General features: G+C 36.6%; 1 protein-coding gene across 9 annotated transcripts in view; it reads right to left on the bottom strand.

The window, feature by feature from the left end:
- The window catches only part of PDE1A (phosphodiesterase 1A), a 313,670-nt gene that overhangs the window by 144,038 nt on the left and 153,683 nt on the right, over positions 1-15,949 (bottom strand). The window lies entirely within an intron of this gene.

The raw sequence follows: 15,949 nt of genomic DNA, 5'->3' as shown, positions 1-15,949 counted from the left end.
CAGAGTCTCACTCTGTTGCCCGAGCTAGAGTGAGTGCCGTGGCATCAGCCTAGCTCACAGCAACCTCAAACTCCTGGGCTTAAGCGATCCTACTGCCTCAGCCTCCCAAGTAGCTGAGACTACAGGCATGCGCCACCATGCCCGGCTAATTTTTTGTATATATATATCTTAGTTGTCCATATAATTTCTTTCTATTTTTAGTAGAGACGGGGTCTCACTCTTGCTCAGGCTGATCTCGAACTCCTGACCTCGAGCGATCCACCCGCCTCGGCCTCCCAGAGTGCTAGGATTACAGGCGTGAGCTACCGCGCCCGGCCTTCAAGAATTATTTTTTAACTACCTACTATGTGCCAAGAACTGGAGCTGCAATGGTGGCAAAATTGACAACAGAACTTCTCTCTTGGAACTTACTTCCAAAAGGCTAGGATGCATACATGAGCCAATATATTAAAAGCAAAATGCATACAATTAAAAGATCAATCTATAGCAAAAAAGAAAAGAAAGCAATGTCTGATCATCCATTCAAGGAAGTCACACCAGGAGTTTATTTTCCAAGGTATTTTGGTTAAAAAGGAAGAATTTCTTGTGAGTCCCTTGGGAAGAGGAGTTGAAGTCATGGGGCTGAAAGGGGCAGGCTGCGTCTGTCTCAGGGAATGGTCCCCATGCCCATCTAAAAGGATATATTCTTTCAGAAAGAATGATCACATAGCTGGGATACCCATTTTCATAAAGGACTTCATGTGACACTGGGCACAAGCAGGATGCTTTAGTGCCTGGCAATTCAGTATGGCACAGAATAGGGGAGAGAAGTATTCTTCCCATACTTTCAAGGCCTGCCCTGTGGTTTCAGCACAGAGAATTTGGGAAATTCAGTGTACATTTTGCACTTCAAGGGTTTACAGTGTTAGGAACACCAAGAGAGAACACCTACCAGCAAACACATCACTATTTCCACTGGAGACAATGGTGATAGGAGAATGGCAAAGCTCTGCCCACAAATGACTTCACAAGCAGTAAAAATTGATGAAGTCAGGAACCAGAAGAATCTGAAGGTTGTTTATAAAATCAGAGGAAACATCCTGGTGTTCCCAGCAGTAATTGAGTTAAGTCTTTAAATGTAGTTGGAGGACCTGGCGAGGCAGGTGCATCTCAGAGTTCAAGACATTCTGCACAGGTTCTCAAGGAGTAAGATGTACCATAAGATTATCTTAACTCATCCACATGATCAGTAGGGTAACAGAAGACTGTCACATAAAAATGAGGTAATTTATGGGTTGAACTTTGAAAGGTGCAATGTGTTTTGTAAAGTTGCAATGTATTACTTATATTGATCTTGTTAGTTTACATATATTTAAAGTTTTACAGATGAGAGGTTGCTTGGTGGGTACAATGTGTATTGCTCCAGTGATGAAGCCCCTGACTTCACCACAATGCAATATATCAATGTAGCAAAATTGCACCTGTACACCATGAACATATACAAAGAAAAAAATGAAAAGAACAAAGTTTTACAAACTACTTTCATGTATTTTTATGATTTGATTAAGTAGATATTAAGTAAGTAAATGAGATTATCTCTATGTTATAGAAATGTAAACTGAGATTCAAAGGGGAGGAGTGATTTGCCCAATACCACATATTTGGTAAGTGGCCCAGATAAGACTGGGTCTTTTGAATTCTAATCTAAATTTCTTCTCATTCTACCAAGTGCATCACATTAAGAATGGATTTGCAAAGCCAGTTTTGTTAATAGCTAACAATTTTTGCAAAAAGCTTGCTGGAGTCTTCACTTTTGGCTGGGCATTGAAGAGAGGATATTCAGAGAATCAGGAATAAAGAGTTTATTTTTAATTTTTACTCTGTTTTAAACTGTTTACAACAGATTATTATGAATAGTACTTTTAATAGGTATTATATAGACTTCACACTTAATACATTAAAACATTTAAAAATTATCTGAATTGTTGAAAATCAAAGGTAAAAACATGGATATTTATCTCATTTCTGAAACATGTTGGCTTAGTATTAAGTGAAGAAAATCTGCCAAATTGCTGTTGGATTGACATGCTCATTAAAAAGAGTGAAAAATTACTTATATCCTTTTGTAAGACTTTAAGGATGAACATATTTTCATTGTTCTTCCTCTGACCAGCCTGTGTTTAGGTTTAAAAGGCTTGTGTTTTGGTTTCATCTTGCTTCCAAATAATAAATTTCTGGTTTGGAGTTTAGACAAGTTGAGTTATGCAAGTGTATCTTAATACACACTTAAACATATTTCGATGCTAACCAGATGTTAGCACTCTCATGCATTTATACCTTATGACACTTGTAGTGATATGTAGCTCCAGAGTTGTTTTAAATATTTATGCTTAATTTTTTTAAGAAAACAGATGCTCTTTGAAGACTTCTCACACATTTTTTGAAGAATAAAAGCATATTTGATAAAACCATGATTCATTAAGCTAAGAAATTCTAAATAGTACCTTTCTCTTCACTCATCAACTGCACCTTTGTTGCCATCATCCACCCTAAAGAACTATTACGTTCACAAGCCATTATGTTAACAAATGTATATTGTGCACCTACTACGCACCAGGTACTGTGCATGTTGTGCCAGATTCTAAAATGAAGGTGCAAGCCAAAGAAACAGTCACGAGAATAAACAGACCACCTGCAGAATCGGAAAAAATTTTTGCATACTACACATCAGATAAAGGACTGATAACAAGAATCTATTTAGAACTCAGGAAAATCAGCAAGAAAAAATCAAGCAACCCTATCAAAAAGTGGGCAAATGACATGAATAGAAATTTCTCAAAAGAAGATATAAGAATGGCGAACAAACATGAAAAAATGCTCAACATCCCTAATCATCAGAGAAATGCATATCAAAACCACAATGAGATATCACTTAATCCCAGTGAGAATGGCCTTTATCAAAAAAACCCAAAACAACACATGTTGGCGTGGATGTGGAGAGACAGGAACACTCATACACTGCTGGTGGGACTGCAAACTAGTGCAACCCCTGTGGAAAGCATTATGGAGGTATCTTAAACAGATTCAAGTAGACCTGCCATTTGACCCAGCAATCCCATTACTGGGCATATACCCAAAGGAAAAAAGGTCATTCTGTAACAAAGACACATGTACCCGAATGTTTATAGCAGCACAATTCACAATAGCAAAGATGTGGAAACAACCCAAATGCCCATCAATACATGATTGGATTAGTAAGCTGTGGTATATGTATACCATGGAATATTACTCAGCTATAAGGAATAATGAAGATACGACATCTCTATGGTTCTCCTGGAGAGAGTTGGAACCCATTATATTAAGTGAAGTATCCCAAGAATGGAAAAACAAGCATCACATGTACTCACCATAAAATTGGTTTCCCTGAACATCACCTAAATACACATCTGGGAACGACACCAATCGGTTATCAGACTGAGGTGGGGGGTGGGGGAGGGGATGGGTGTATGCCTACACAATGAGTGCATTGTGCACCGTTTGGGGAATGGTAACGCTTGAAGGTGCGGACTGGCGGAGGGCGGGTGGGGAGGGGAGGGATATATACCTACATGATGGGTGCAACGCGCACTGTCTGGGGAACGGACACGCCTGGAGCTTTGACTTGGGGGGACAGGTGGTACATGGGCAATGTATGTAACCTGAAATTCTGTATCCCCTATAATAAGATGAAATAAAAAAAAAACCCACAATAAGAAAAAAATACAACCCACAATAAGAAAAAAGTATATGTTAACTTCTGTTCAAATAAAGACAATTAAAATAGATGGTATATGTTTCAAAGGATTTGAAACATATATATTTGATACTTAAATATACAAATGTATGTACACAACTATCAAAATCTTTTGATACATATATCCATTGAAAATATTTTCTCCCAATCTGCTGTTTGCCTCTTCATTTTCACAAAATGTCTTTGGATGGGTAGAAGTTTTACAATTTGATAAAGTCGATTTAACAATAAAAAAATAAATAAAAAAATAAAATGAAGGTGTAGTTCTCACTTTCACAGATAGAAATGCAGGCAGACAAGTGCTCTGTCAATCACCATATAGGACAATGAGTGCTGTGACAAAGGAAAGCACAGGCATACAAAACAATGTGTCTGAAAGCTTGGAGGCATGCAAGAACAGGAAGCCTTCAGTAACTGCAAATCATTAGAGACAAGAGATCTTAGGGCCCCGGTCAGAGGTGTGGCAGTTGATGATCTTGGGAGGCAAGGGAGGGTCACACACACCATTAAGAAGTTTGGAATTTATTCAGAGGTCAATGAGGGAGCCAGTAACTGATTTAAAGCATACAATGGCACTGGTGCAGTGTTGCAATCTTGTGGAAGACAAATGTAAGAGGGATGGGATTATTGCAGGGAAACTCTGAGGCTGTTTGTTATCCAAATGAGGAACATGAGAAGGCAGTGAGGGTGGAGAGGGGGGCTTGATGACTAATAGTATGTGGCAATAAAAGAAAGGGAGACACTTGGGTTTAGGAAACTGGGGGATTAGGGAGCATCACCATGAGAGTGGCCATGGGAGGGGGAGGAGCACAAATGACGGGTTCAATTCTGGACACCCCAAAGTTACAGCACTTATGGAACATCCAAGAGAACTTGTCTAACAGAAAGTAGGGCACTTGTTTCTGGCACTAAGGAAAGAGATTTGAGATGGTGACAAAGACTTGGAATTCATCAGAACTCCGGACAAAGGTGGGTATGGAGTCAAGCCTCACATCTGCACGTCTGTTGTTAAGTGCTCCTAAGTGATTCCAAATCAGATAGTTCACAGACCACATGCTCAGCAATAGAGAGTAATTGAAGATATTGATGTGGATAAACCTCTCCAAGAGACTATAAAGAGAGAAGGAAAGAGCACTAAACATGGAACTGTAAAAGTGATAACATGTAAAAGGCAGGGGGGAGAAAGTGAACTGTATAAAGAGAGAGTATGAAAAGGAACAGGCAGAGAGGAAGATGAGGGAGAAAACATCAAGGAAGGATGCATCAGAATGATTATAGCACCAGTGCTCCTGAAGATTAGGTCCAGTGAGAAAATCCTTAAAAGTACTGATTAAATTTGGCAGCCAAGGGAATTGGGGGCCTTAATGAGACCGGTTATAGTGGGATGGATGGGGATTAAGCCCAGCTGCAAATGGTGGAGGACTGACTGGATCATGGGAAAGTGGAGACAGTGAATGTGGACCAAGAAGTTTCACTGTGAGGAGATGAAGAGAGCCAGTGTGGTAATGAGGTGGGACCTAGGAACTATGGAGGTGGTTCCCATTTTAGTTTTTAATTTTCTTGAGTATGCGTATATGCTGAGTGGGGAAAAAAAAACAGAGATATGGAAACTGGAAAGAGAATAATGGCAAGAGGGAGAGGGAGAAAGAAATAGGTAGAGGGGGAGAGAATGAATTACTATTTGGTGAATCCATGTGCCTAGCATTTTAAATACCATCACATTTATGTGTTTTATTTTAATGTATAGATATAATTGTCTAACTGTGTGTGGATATGATTATTCCCAATTTATTGATCAATAAGTATAATTCAGGTGCCCCAGGCTATACAACAAGCCAGGCTGGGATGTAAATACAGGATTTTCTAGCTCTAATACCTGTTTTCTTTCAATTATACCTATTTCCCAAACCCTTAATACCTTTTTTTGCCTTTCACAAACATTAAAATTTCAGCCCGACACTCCAAGCTGATCTAATGTATCCCCTCAGTACAGATCCCTATAGTCAGTATATTCTCATTAGCCAAGAATTTCAATATGTATAGTTTGTAATATAAATTAAATCATTTTTTATTTCCAAATACGAAATTACAATGGAATGACATTTTCAACCTACACTTACTCCTCTATCCCAGTCGCCCCCTACTGAAATTCACTACACCACACCATGTTAATGCCTGGCCTAACTGTTCCTAATGATACTTCACATGGAGAAATGATCATCATTTGCCATTTTCAATATTCTTCATTTAAAAATATTGGCTATTATATATATATAAATGCCTATAATCAAGAATCGGTTTTCAGAGAAAGCATTGATATGCAGTGGTAAGGCTCTTTTGCAGAAAATTAAATGCTGTAATAGTAGCGTGCTGGCTTCACACTCTCCCGGGAGCCCTTCATCTTGATGTCCAAGTGACAATCATGTGGATGAAAAGAACTTCACCCACAGGACCGAGGCTACTGCCAAATGCTCACTTCAGTGCCCTGGAGACTCCAGGAGAAAAGTATTGTCTTTGTAGCACATGATGATTCTCTGTGGTTTCTAAAATTGCATAGAACACTAGCGGTCCTAATTTTTGATCTATATGACATGGGTGCTTTTGTAGTCTTTTCTTTTTTAATAACCTTTAAGAAGACTGTTCAGCCTACATTTATTTCAACACGTCTTAGCATTCTCAGATGAATTACTCATTCTCCTATTAGTCATTCTTCATATGTTTATACAAATGCATTGAGAACTACCTTGAGAATGAATATTTTCCTTTCACTCCATCACCACCTCTCTTTTTTTATCCTTCATATCCTGAAAGTACAAGATTATTTCTCATCATATATTGATTTTCCTATTTTCGCAATTTTTGTTTTTGTCAAAGAAAAAGGAATTATGCACTATGCCTCTTACCTCAGAACAAAATGATTCTTTTTGATTTCTGTAAAGGAATCTACTGGCTCAAAATCTCAACAGAATTATATGGAGTTAGGAGAAAAACTGACAACATCTAATCTTTGCATACCTAAACATATTCTAGTAGGTCTTTATTGACATTGCCATACAAACACTGTTAACTATGACATTGTTAATAAAAGTTTTAGTGATCAAAGATTTTTTAAAAGTTCTACAATAAATTAGTCCTAAATCCTAGCTTAACCTTTTCTTTTGGGGACTTAAATTAATCAACAAATTTTAAAATGTTCATTATGTTTCCATCCTTAACCTTATATCTTAAATCTATCTACATTTAGCAGTCATTGTATCTTTACTTACTCCTATACTTCTATACAGAAGTTACTTTGCTTGAACAATTAGCATACTATGCATTAAAAGGATGATATCATTATACAGATTTCATTTACTCCTGTGACAACCTAAGGGATACTTTTCCGCAAGCAGATTTTCTGAGACCTACAGGGACAATATGTGTGAAGCATGTGTAAGCCCTCTCTCCTCTTCTCTGAGCTGAGTCATCCGTATCTATATAGTTGTTTTTCAGAAGCTGCCAGAATGACTTCAGCTCCTTCTGACAAGCACAGCAACTCACCAAAAACACAGAAAGACATAGTTCCTCCAAAAATTGGCATGGCAAAGCAAATACAGATGATGCACATAGTTTAATTGGCATGTAATGGGATTATTTTCTTTGGGGTTAGACTGTAAGATTCTCAATATTTATTGAATCTCTATAAGATTCTGAGGCTATCACAAATCAAGAAGCAGCTTTCCACTTTTAAATTTCTTTCTTCTTTAGAATACTATATACTATGTCAGTGGTCGACATTTCCTTGGTGGACTTAACAGCTGGTAGCCCCTGTATTGCCTACACTCAATGCCTTTCATTCACCAACAGCTATAAAATAAGGGCCATACAAGTTGTCTTGGCTCACAGTGAGGTCTGGAAAAATATAGTAACTGTTTAATTAATAAATATCCTAATTAATAAAGAAGGTTAGGTGTTGACACTGATATCAAGTGCCAACATATGCTCAACATAGGAAGTTCCTATCTATTTCTTTTGTTATTATAACCTGAGACCCGAGAACGTGGTTGATTGGTTTAGTTGGTTGTTTGGGTGGATGCAGGTATAAAGGCTACAGCATGTATATACTTATTTAGCAGATACTTAGTGTAATATGTCAGATCCTCTGTGAGGTTCTGGGATACAAGGTTTCTGTCTTCATGTAGGCCACATTGACCAAGAGGAAATCTGCAGAAGAAAACTTGAGAAAAAAATACAGCTTTACGCAGGCTTAGAAAATAATATTTAAAATAATGGTTATCTTTTCAAACTGTGGTATAAATCCAAATGAGAATAAAAGGACAATATTTTCTGGAACCAAAGAAACACTTTTAATAAAATGTATGTTTATCTTTGCTGCTTCAATAGGTAGACATGAGCAATAAGTAGGTATTTGCTTTGAATTCATTCTTTTGGGGACTCAATAAAACCAGTTTTTTAAGTTAGCTATTGTTATTAGCATTACATCATCCTTCTTATGTTTTTAGATAACTTCTGTTGAACAGTGTGCAATGGAGTAGTTATTACAAAAGACTTGTGATCAATATAAATTTACATATATCACTTGACAGAAGATCCTGATGGTTTATAATAGCAGGTTTGCTGTTACTTATTTTGTAACTCTTGTCTCCAGGAGATCTGATTTCCAAGGTATATTCTAAATAAAAAATATCCCACATGTAAAATATTACATATCTGCAAAATATTTTGTCCTTTTTCACTAGTAGGTGTACAATCTGTAATTATTAATTAAATAACTTACAAATTTATCTTACTATTTACACATTCAATCTCATGCAATAGGTTCTAACAAAGCGCTTAAAGAAAATAAATCAGGTTTCAATGAAAAGAAAAAAATAGCAAAAAAAGGACTTTATGTGTGACTATTTATTTAAAGCAGATAGATGTTTTGTGTGTTGAGTGAGATATAAAACCAAGATGATCATTAAAAACAGAAGTAATGGCATTTTCCAGAAAGAACATTTACTGGTACCCTCTAATTGGATTCCAATTCATGAGATCACAGCCAGAATTTCTGAGCTCTCCTATAGTTCCAACTGGCATACTTCTCTACTTCTTGCTTATTTCTCTGTAAAGGAACATGGTGTCCCATTTTTAACAGTTCACAAGCTCTCTCCAAGGCAATATGTTAGAGCAAGCCTGAAGATTTTAGTTACACATCAACATGTAGCTATAAAAATTACATTTCCTTCTCAAACCTTAGCAAAATTTTTTTGTTTCTATTAAGTTCCAGGCACTGTGCTAATAAGTGTCAATAATTAATGAAAAGAAGAAGAAAATGTGGTCAGCATCCTACTGTATGGATCAAAGATAAGAAAGAAAAGCCACAAAGGAAGGAGGTCTTTATTACTTTGACAAAAAGTAAAATGATTCTTTCATTTTAACTGCGTTGCTAAAAATCTGGGTTTATTTTTCATTTATGGAATGAAGATTTTGGACTTTATAGTGGTTTCTCAAATTATTCCCCTAGGACTTAATTCTGGAAGGATTTTTTGGAACTCAGAAAACACCTCAAGCTAAGAATTGTGCCTTGCTCCTTCTCTCTTTAACAGAGCTCTCCCAACATGTATGTTTTATGTCTTTAAGCTTCCAAGTAAGATTTTATTTGAAGGAAGAGTTTCACAGCTAAGGCCCAATTTATAAGCCACTAGCCTAGGTATTTTAAGCTACTTTCTAGTTTCACCCTTCCAGGTTTCTAGGAAATGATGGTTTACTCTGGCTTTATAATTTCAAGGTAATTATTTTTTGGAGATGAGCCTGCTGTTCCATCACTATATGTTGGAGGTATAATAAAAACCCCAAAGTCACAATGCACTTTTATTCTTCCTCTGCCACTTACAAGCTGTGTGATCTTGGGAAAATTTTAGGTTTTCTTCCTAAACCTTAGTCTTATCTTTCATAAAAGGAGGTAAGAGTATAATCTATGTCATCAGGATTTAATTCAATATTGTATGGAAATTTCTTACTATGGTGTTGGGCATATAGAAAGCCACAGAATCAATTCCAGACTTCACAGATTCCTGTACATTAGAAACTGAATTCATTTCTCATGAGGCTAACTTTCTGCTACACAATTAAAAAGTTATGTGATTCATCATGAGTTTTCATTTTTATACTGATGGACTTTTCACCTAAGAGACTCAGAATACTTTATAAAGTTTAGTAAAAGCATTTGTGTAGAACACTCCAGTGGAGAAGGTAGATGAAACTATATTCTTTTTATTTTAAAACAGAAATAATAAAGTAGACAAATTAAATGGCTTCTCAAAAATCAATAAATAGCTAGCCCTTAGGCACAGAAATCAAATCAGAGACTACATTCCAGGAAAATAATATCATAACCTCATGAGTTAGATTTTTAAACTACACTTAGTTTCCACAAAATGAGTTCTCTCTGAATGCCTCAGAGTACTCAATGTTGTGAATGTTATATATAATATAGTTATTCTACATTTTGTAAGACTCATGAAAAGTTGTCATTGCTAATTTATTACAAAATAAAACAAATGTTATTTTAACCTTATGAATTTTAACAAATCTAAAATGAATGGCTTGATAAAAGCCTTTGGACATGTCAACAAATTAAAGCAGCAGAAAATAAGGACATTCCAAGAATATATATACACACATATATAAAAAGGACAGGAAAACATACCCAGCTTCTCTCTTCTTTGTGAATTAAAAATATTCTTTTATTGTCAGTGCTGGTTAATATAGATCATAATTTTATGGAAACAAAAACAAACAAAACATCCTCCCATTTCCCATTTCCCCTCTCTAAATAGAGAGAATAGCTATTTATCTCAACAGGAGAGATTCAGTCACAAAAATTATAAAAAGAAGTTCTTTACTAGAGAAGTAATAACTATAATAATGAGCATTTTCTATGAGAAGGAAGATAGAGATTATCAGGAAGTTAAATATAGGCTAGAGCCAAGCCAAAAACAAAAGAAACTTTTGGGAAACATCTCTACCTCTGCCTCAATGTCTAGCAGTTAGAGCCAAAATTTCTTTCAGCTCCATGGAGGAAGAAGGAATTCTTTGGAAGACTTAAGTGCACGGTCAGAGGAGCTATGGAAAAATCCATCTTCAGCATGAGCACTGCTTGCAGTGTCCTTGTCAGGAGAGGAAGGTCCAGCAGTCATCAATGAACGGGGGCAGGAAGCCCCCATGGACCACAAGGAGGATGGTATCGCAAGAATAGTATCTCAGGAATTCTGAGAGCAGCCCTCTGAGGCACCCTGCTACTGTTGGTGGTATGAGGCTGTGCCAGCTTCCAGGGGTTTCCACCAGAGCCCCACCCCCTGGCAGAGTAGGCCAGGGTGTCAGTACAGAGCAGCACCGTCCTGGGCAAGCTATAGGACCTGGGGTTGCAGAGATGCTGCACAGGGTTCTCAAGTAGCAAACAGGTTTTTTTTGGTACAGCACAGATTTTCTTAGTGGGCCAAGGAATTGATCAGAGACTTACCACAACTACTAGTGAAGACATTACTGTTTTTAAGACACCATAGGAGGGTGGATGACAGGCCCATAAATATCAGTGATGCTATTAATTTTTATTGCTTATTTCCTAGGTAGATGCCTGGAAAAAATGCTCATTACAAGTTTATTTGCTTCATTTCATTTAAAGCTCTATATATTACTGCGAGGGAGATAGGAAAGAAATATGATTTCAGTTTTATTGAGGAAGGAATAACACTTAAGTTCCTGTGTGTCAGTGGTTAGAGAGCAGGGAGCAGAACCTATCCAACCTTAATTCCCTCACCAAAACCTTGAATCTATCACATTAATCCACTTCCATTTTGAGACCATGCATATGAGAAAATCAATGTATACAATTTTAGGCATATTTAAAAATTCTAATTATGTTAAATATGAAAATGATATGCCGAAGTAATTTTAATGCCTAAATTTGGGGGAATTCTAAAACATAGTAACTTACTTGTCATAATTACCTTCATATGAGAAAATCAAAAGCAGATAGAAATCAGAGGCCTTCTGTGTAGTCTTAAACATTTAGACTTTCTACCTAATGCCGAGCATACTCAATTTCAGAGGTCAAATCTATCACTGCCATTACTTTTTGCCTAAAGTTCTATATTTTGCCCCAGATATAAAAGAAAACAAAATCTCTGCTCTCTGGGTACTTTTTGCAGCAACATGTTCAACCCACGTCTACATTTCTTCATGATCTCCGTGATATCTCTTGGCACTTGTTCTTTTCTTTCCCCTCCAGCATGGGTGGTTTGCCCTCTCCATCCTCTACCTACTGTTTGGCTGACTGCCCTTGATGCAAGACCAAGTCAGCTGAGATTAGTCATTCAGAAAAATTCAGTGGTTCAGTCTTGGGCAACATGTTCAGGAAAAATTTAGGTGTTTATTATGTGTCAGTTATTTTCACAGAGGTTATCACAACAAACTCTGAGGTAAGTATTACTACTCCTGCAGCTCAGAAAATTTCAATGACGTGCTCAGGGTCATGGAACAAGTTCGTGCTGGGATTCAATCCAAGATTTTGACTTTGAATTCATTGCTTTTTTTCTTTCCTACACCAATTCTATCTCATGACTAACATCTCAGGGTTCAAATGAACATTTGATAAGTCAAGAGGAGCAAAAATCGTAATAAATGAAGGCCATGCTGAACAATTAGAAATAGGAAGATACGAGTCCCAAGTGTGATAGCAATTGGCAAATACAGACTCTTTAGTTAGAAATTAATTTAGTATTACAGAGATATTATGCCAACTTATAACACCAAATGTGACTGAAAGTATGTATGTGCCCTTACCATACAACATATGCAAAAATTAACTCAAAATAGATCTATGACCTAACATAAAAGCTAAAAGTATAAAAATCTTAGAAGAAAACATAGGGTAAAAGTTTCATAATATCAGATTTGGCAATGATTTCTTGGATATGACACTAAAAACACAAGTAACCAAAGAAAAAAATAGATTTTATTATCATTAAAAACTTGTAAATCAAAGGATATTATCAACAGAGTGAAAAGGCAACTCATAGATTGGGAAAAAATATTTGTGAATCATATATCTGACAAGGAATTATTATCCAGAATACATAAAGAACTCCTTCAACTCAACAATACCAAAAACGAAAAACCTCAACAATCCAGTTTACAAATGAGCAAAGGAGTTGAATAGACATCTCTCCAAAGAAGATATTCAAATGGCTAATAAGCACATGAAAATATGCTCAACATCACTAACCATTAGGAAAATGCAAACCAAAATCACAATGAGAAGATGGCTAGTATTAAAAAAAAAAATAAAAAACAAAAAACAACAACAAAAACTAGAAAACAAATGTTGGCACAGATGTGGAGAAATTAGAACCCTTGTGCATTACTGGTGAGAATATCAAATGATGTAGCGATATCTATCCACAAGAACTGAAAGCAGGGACTCCAACAGATATTGATTTGTACACTAATGGGCATAGGCTCATTACTCACAACAGACAAATATGGCAACAATTCAAATGTCTATTGATGAATTAGTAGGTAAACAAAATGTGACATATGCATACAATAAAATATTATTTGCCCTTAAAAAGCAAAGAAATTCTGGTATATGCTTGCTGCAACATGGATAAAATATTGAAAATATTATGCTATTTAAAATAAGCCAGATATAAAAAGACAAACACTGTAATGATTCTTAGAATTATACATAAGAATATCTAGAATTGTTAAATTCATATATGAGATGCTTAGAATAGTCAAATTCATAGAAGCAGAAAGTAGAATAGTGGTTACCAGAAAGTGGGGAGTTATTGTTTAATGAGTACAATTTCAGTTTGGAATGATGAGAAATTCTGGACATGGATAGGGGCGATGGTTGCACAATAATGTGAATGCAATTAATGCCATGGAATGGTACAATTAAAAATGTTTACACTTAAATGTTAAGCAGTAAATTTTATGTTATGTGTATTTTACAGTAATAAAATAAAAAAGAATAATATCCCTGCAGTTACTCAACAAGGGTGAGCTAAGAGCCATTAAAAAAAAAGTATAAATGTGAATTGGGGTCAGAGACTGCAAGGAGGCACACATGTTATTTTTCTCCGAATATTGGCAATGAAGTTTTTTCATTTATTCAGCATTTAAAAGCACATGTTAAGGTTCTTATTCATTTATTTATATCATAAGCAGGCTATGGTTCCTGTGTTCAAAAAGTTCACAGACTATTTTGCATAAACCTTACCTCCCCACATGTACACCTGTGATGCTAAATTAGTTCATCATCTCTCATTCTTTCAACAAATAATTACTAAATGTCTAACACATGCCAGGAATTATTGTAGGCTCTGGGGACACTACAGTGAATAAAACAAAGTTCCTGTCCTAATAGAGCTGACATTTCTTTAAGGGAAGACAGACAATAAGCAAACGTGTAAATATGTAATGCTGGATGGGGATCAATGCTGGGGCAAACTTAAGCAGTGTGAGGGGGAGAGGGAGTGACTGCTTGGGAGGAATAGGGTGGGGAATTGGAAACATAGATAATGTGATATTGGAGCAGAGAACTGAATGACAGGAAAAGGAAGCAACGTGAATATCTACAGGAAGAGCATTCCAAGCAAAGAGGAATTTAATTGCAGAACCCAATTAAATCCTCGAGATAGAGATATGCTTGGGTGCTCAAGGAAGAGTAAGGAGGTCAGTATGGCTGGAACAGAGGTTTTTAAAGTACTCTGAGTTTTAAATGTAAGGAGATGAGGAAGGAACAGCAGAAGTCATTGGAATGAAGTGACCAACAAGTGATGTGAAGGTAGAACCAAGTGAAGAAATTATTTCAAGAAGGAGGAAGCATTTAGTCATCTCTAATACTGCTAATAGTCTCCATGTGGACACTGAGATATGACCAGGGAGTTTAGCAACACAAGGTCACTGAAGACTGACAAGAGCTGTTTTAGTGGAGATGTGGGGACAAAGCCTGATTCAAGTATGGAAGAAGATGAAGTAGACAATGTACATGCAGATAAAATCCTAATGGATTTTGCTGTAAATGATAAAGAAGAGTAGGGAGAAAGCTGGGAGAAATGTCGAGCTGAGAAAGGCTTTTTCTAAATGGAAAAAACAAAAACATGTTTTTATGCTGAAAGCACTGACCCAACAGGACACATTCATTTAAGGAAGAGAGAAAGCAAGGTCTGGAATGAAGGGAAAAGGTGAGAAAGAAGGCAACTTAGCACATAAGTAGAAGTGATGGCTTTAACAGACAGGCTCTTTTGTTTATTCAGCATTTAAAAGCACATGTTAAGGCTCTTATACAGTTATTCATTTGTTTTTACAGAGTAAAGGCAGAATATGTGAACACCAGTGCAGTTAGTTAGGTGGATAGATGTGCTAAGAATGTCCCAAGTCCTCCCCTGGTTGCTTTTATTGTCTCAGTGAAACAGGAAACAAAGTCACAAAGACTTCATCTGAAAGTGAAAGGGCAAGTGATATGGGAGGAGAGACCAAGAAGGTGTGAAATAGTTTCTAAGAGAGTGTTTGAGCCTGAAGCAGTAGGGAAACAGTATGATTGCCAGGAAACATTAAGAGATTATTTGAGGTTGGCAGTCATGAATTTAAACACAGAATATTAAGCACAGCTCTGCTTTTATTCAGCCACATTGCCCAAGTCCTGGTACAAATAGTCTGAAAGTTTAATTTAACAGTGTTTGGATTTTGCCAGAATAATAATATAGAAAGTAATTGAACAAGGGCATTGACAGTGTATGGAAGGTTGTTATTGCAATGACAGATCATTGAGTCTGAGCTGTATGGGGAAAGAAAGAAGGGTATAGTTCAGGGACATAGTAAAAACATGTTAGGGTTAATGGGTTATAGGTTCTACTTGGATCAAGACTTTTTGGAGTTGGAATACTAGAGGGAGTGAACTGGAAAGATAGGAGGCAGAGGCTGGAGACTGAAATGTTAGAATGAGCTTGTGGAAAAGATACAGTTATTAGGTCTAAAGGATGGCCATGGGAGCAGGTGGTTGAGGGAGTGGGGAGAATACCTGGAATGAGGAAATCAGGGAACTGGGGTTTTATGTGCAACTATCATGAAATATGACTGGAGAGAGTGACAGTGAACCCTTAAACTCTTTAGGGACAGGTGAGTAAG

Source organism: Eulemur rufifrons, chromosome 1, assembly GCF_041146395.1.
Source record: "Eulemur rufifrons isolate Redbay chromosome 1, OSU_ERuf_1, whole genome shotgun sequence".
Lineage (NCBI taxonomy): Eukaryota > Metazoa > Chordata > Mammalia > Primates > Lemuridae > Eulemur > Eulemur rufifrons.
This window is presented reverse-complemented; position numbering and strand designations above follow the sequence as displayed.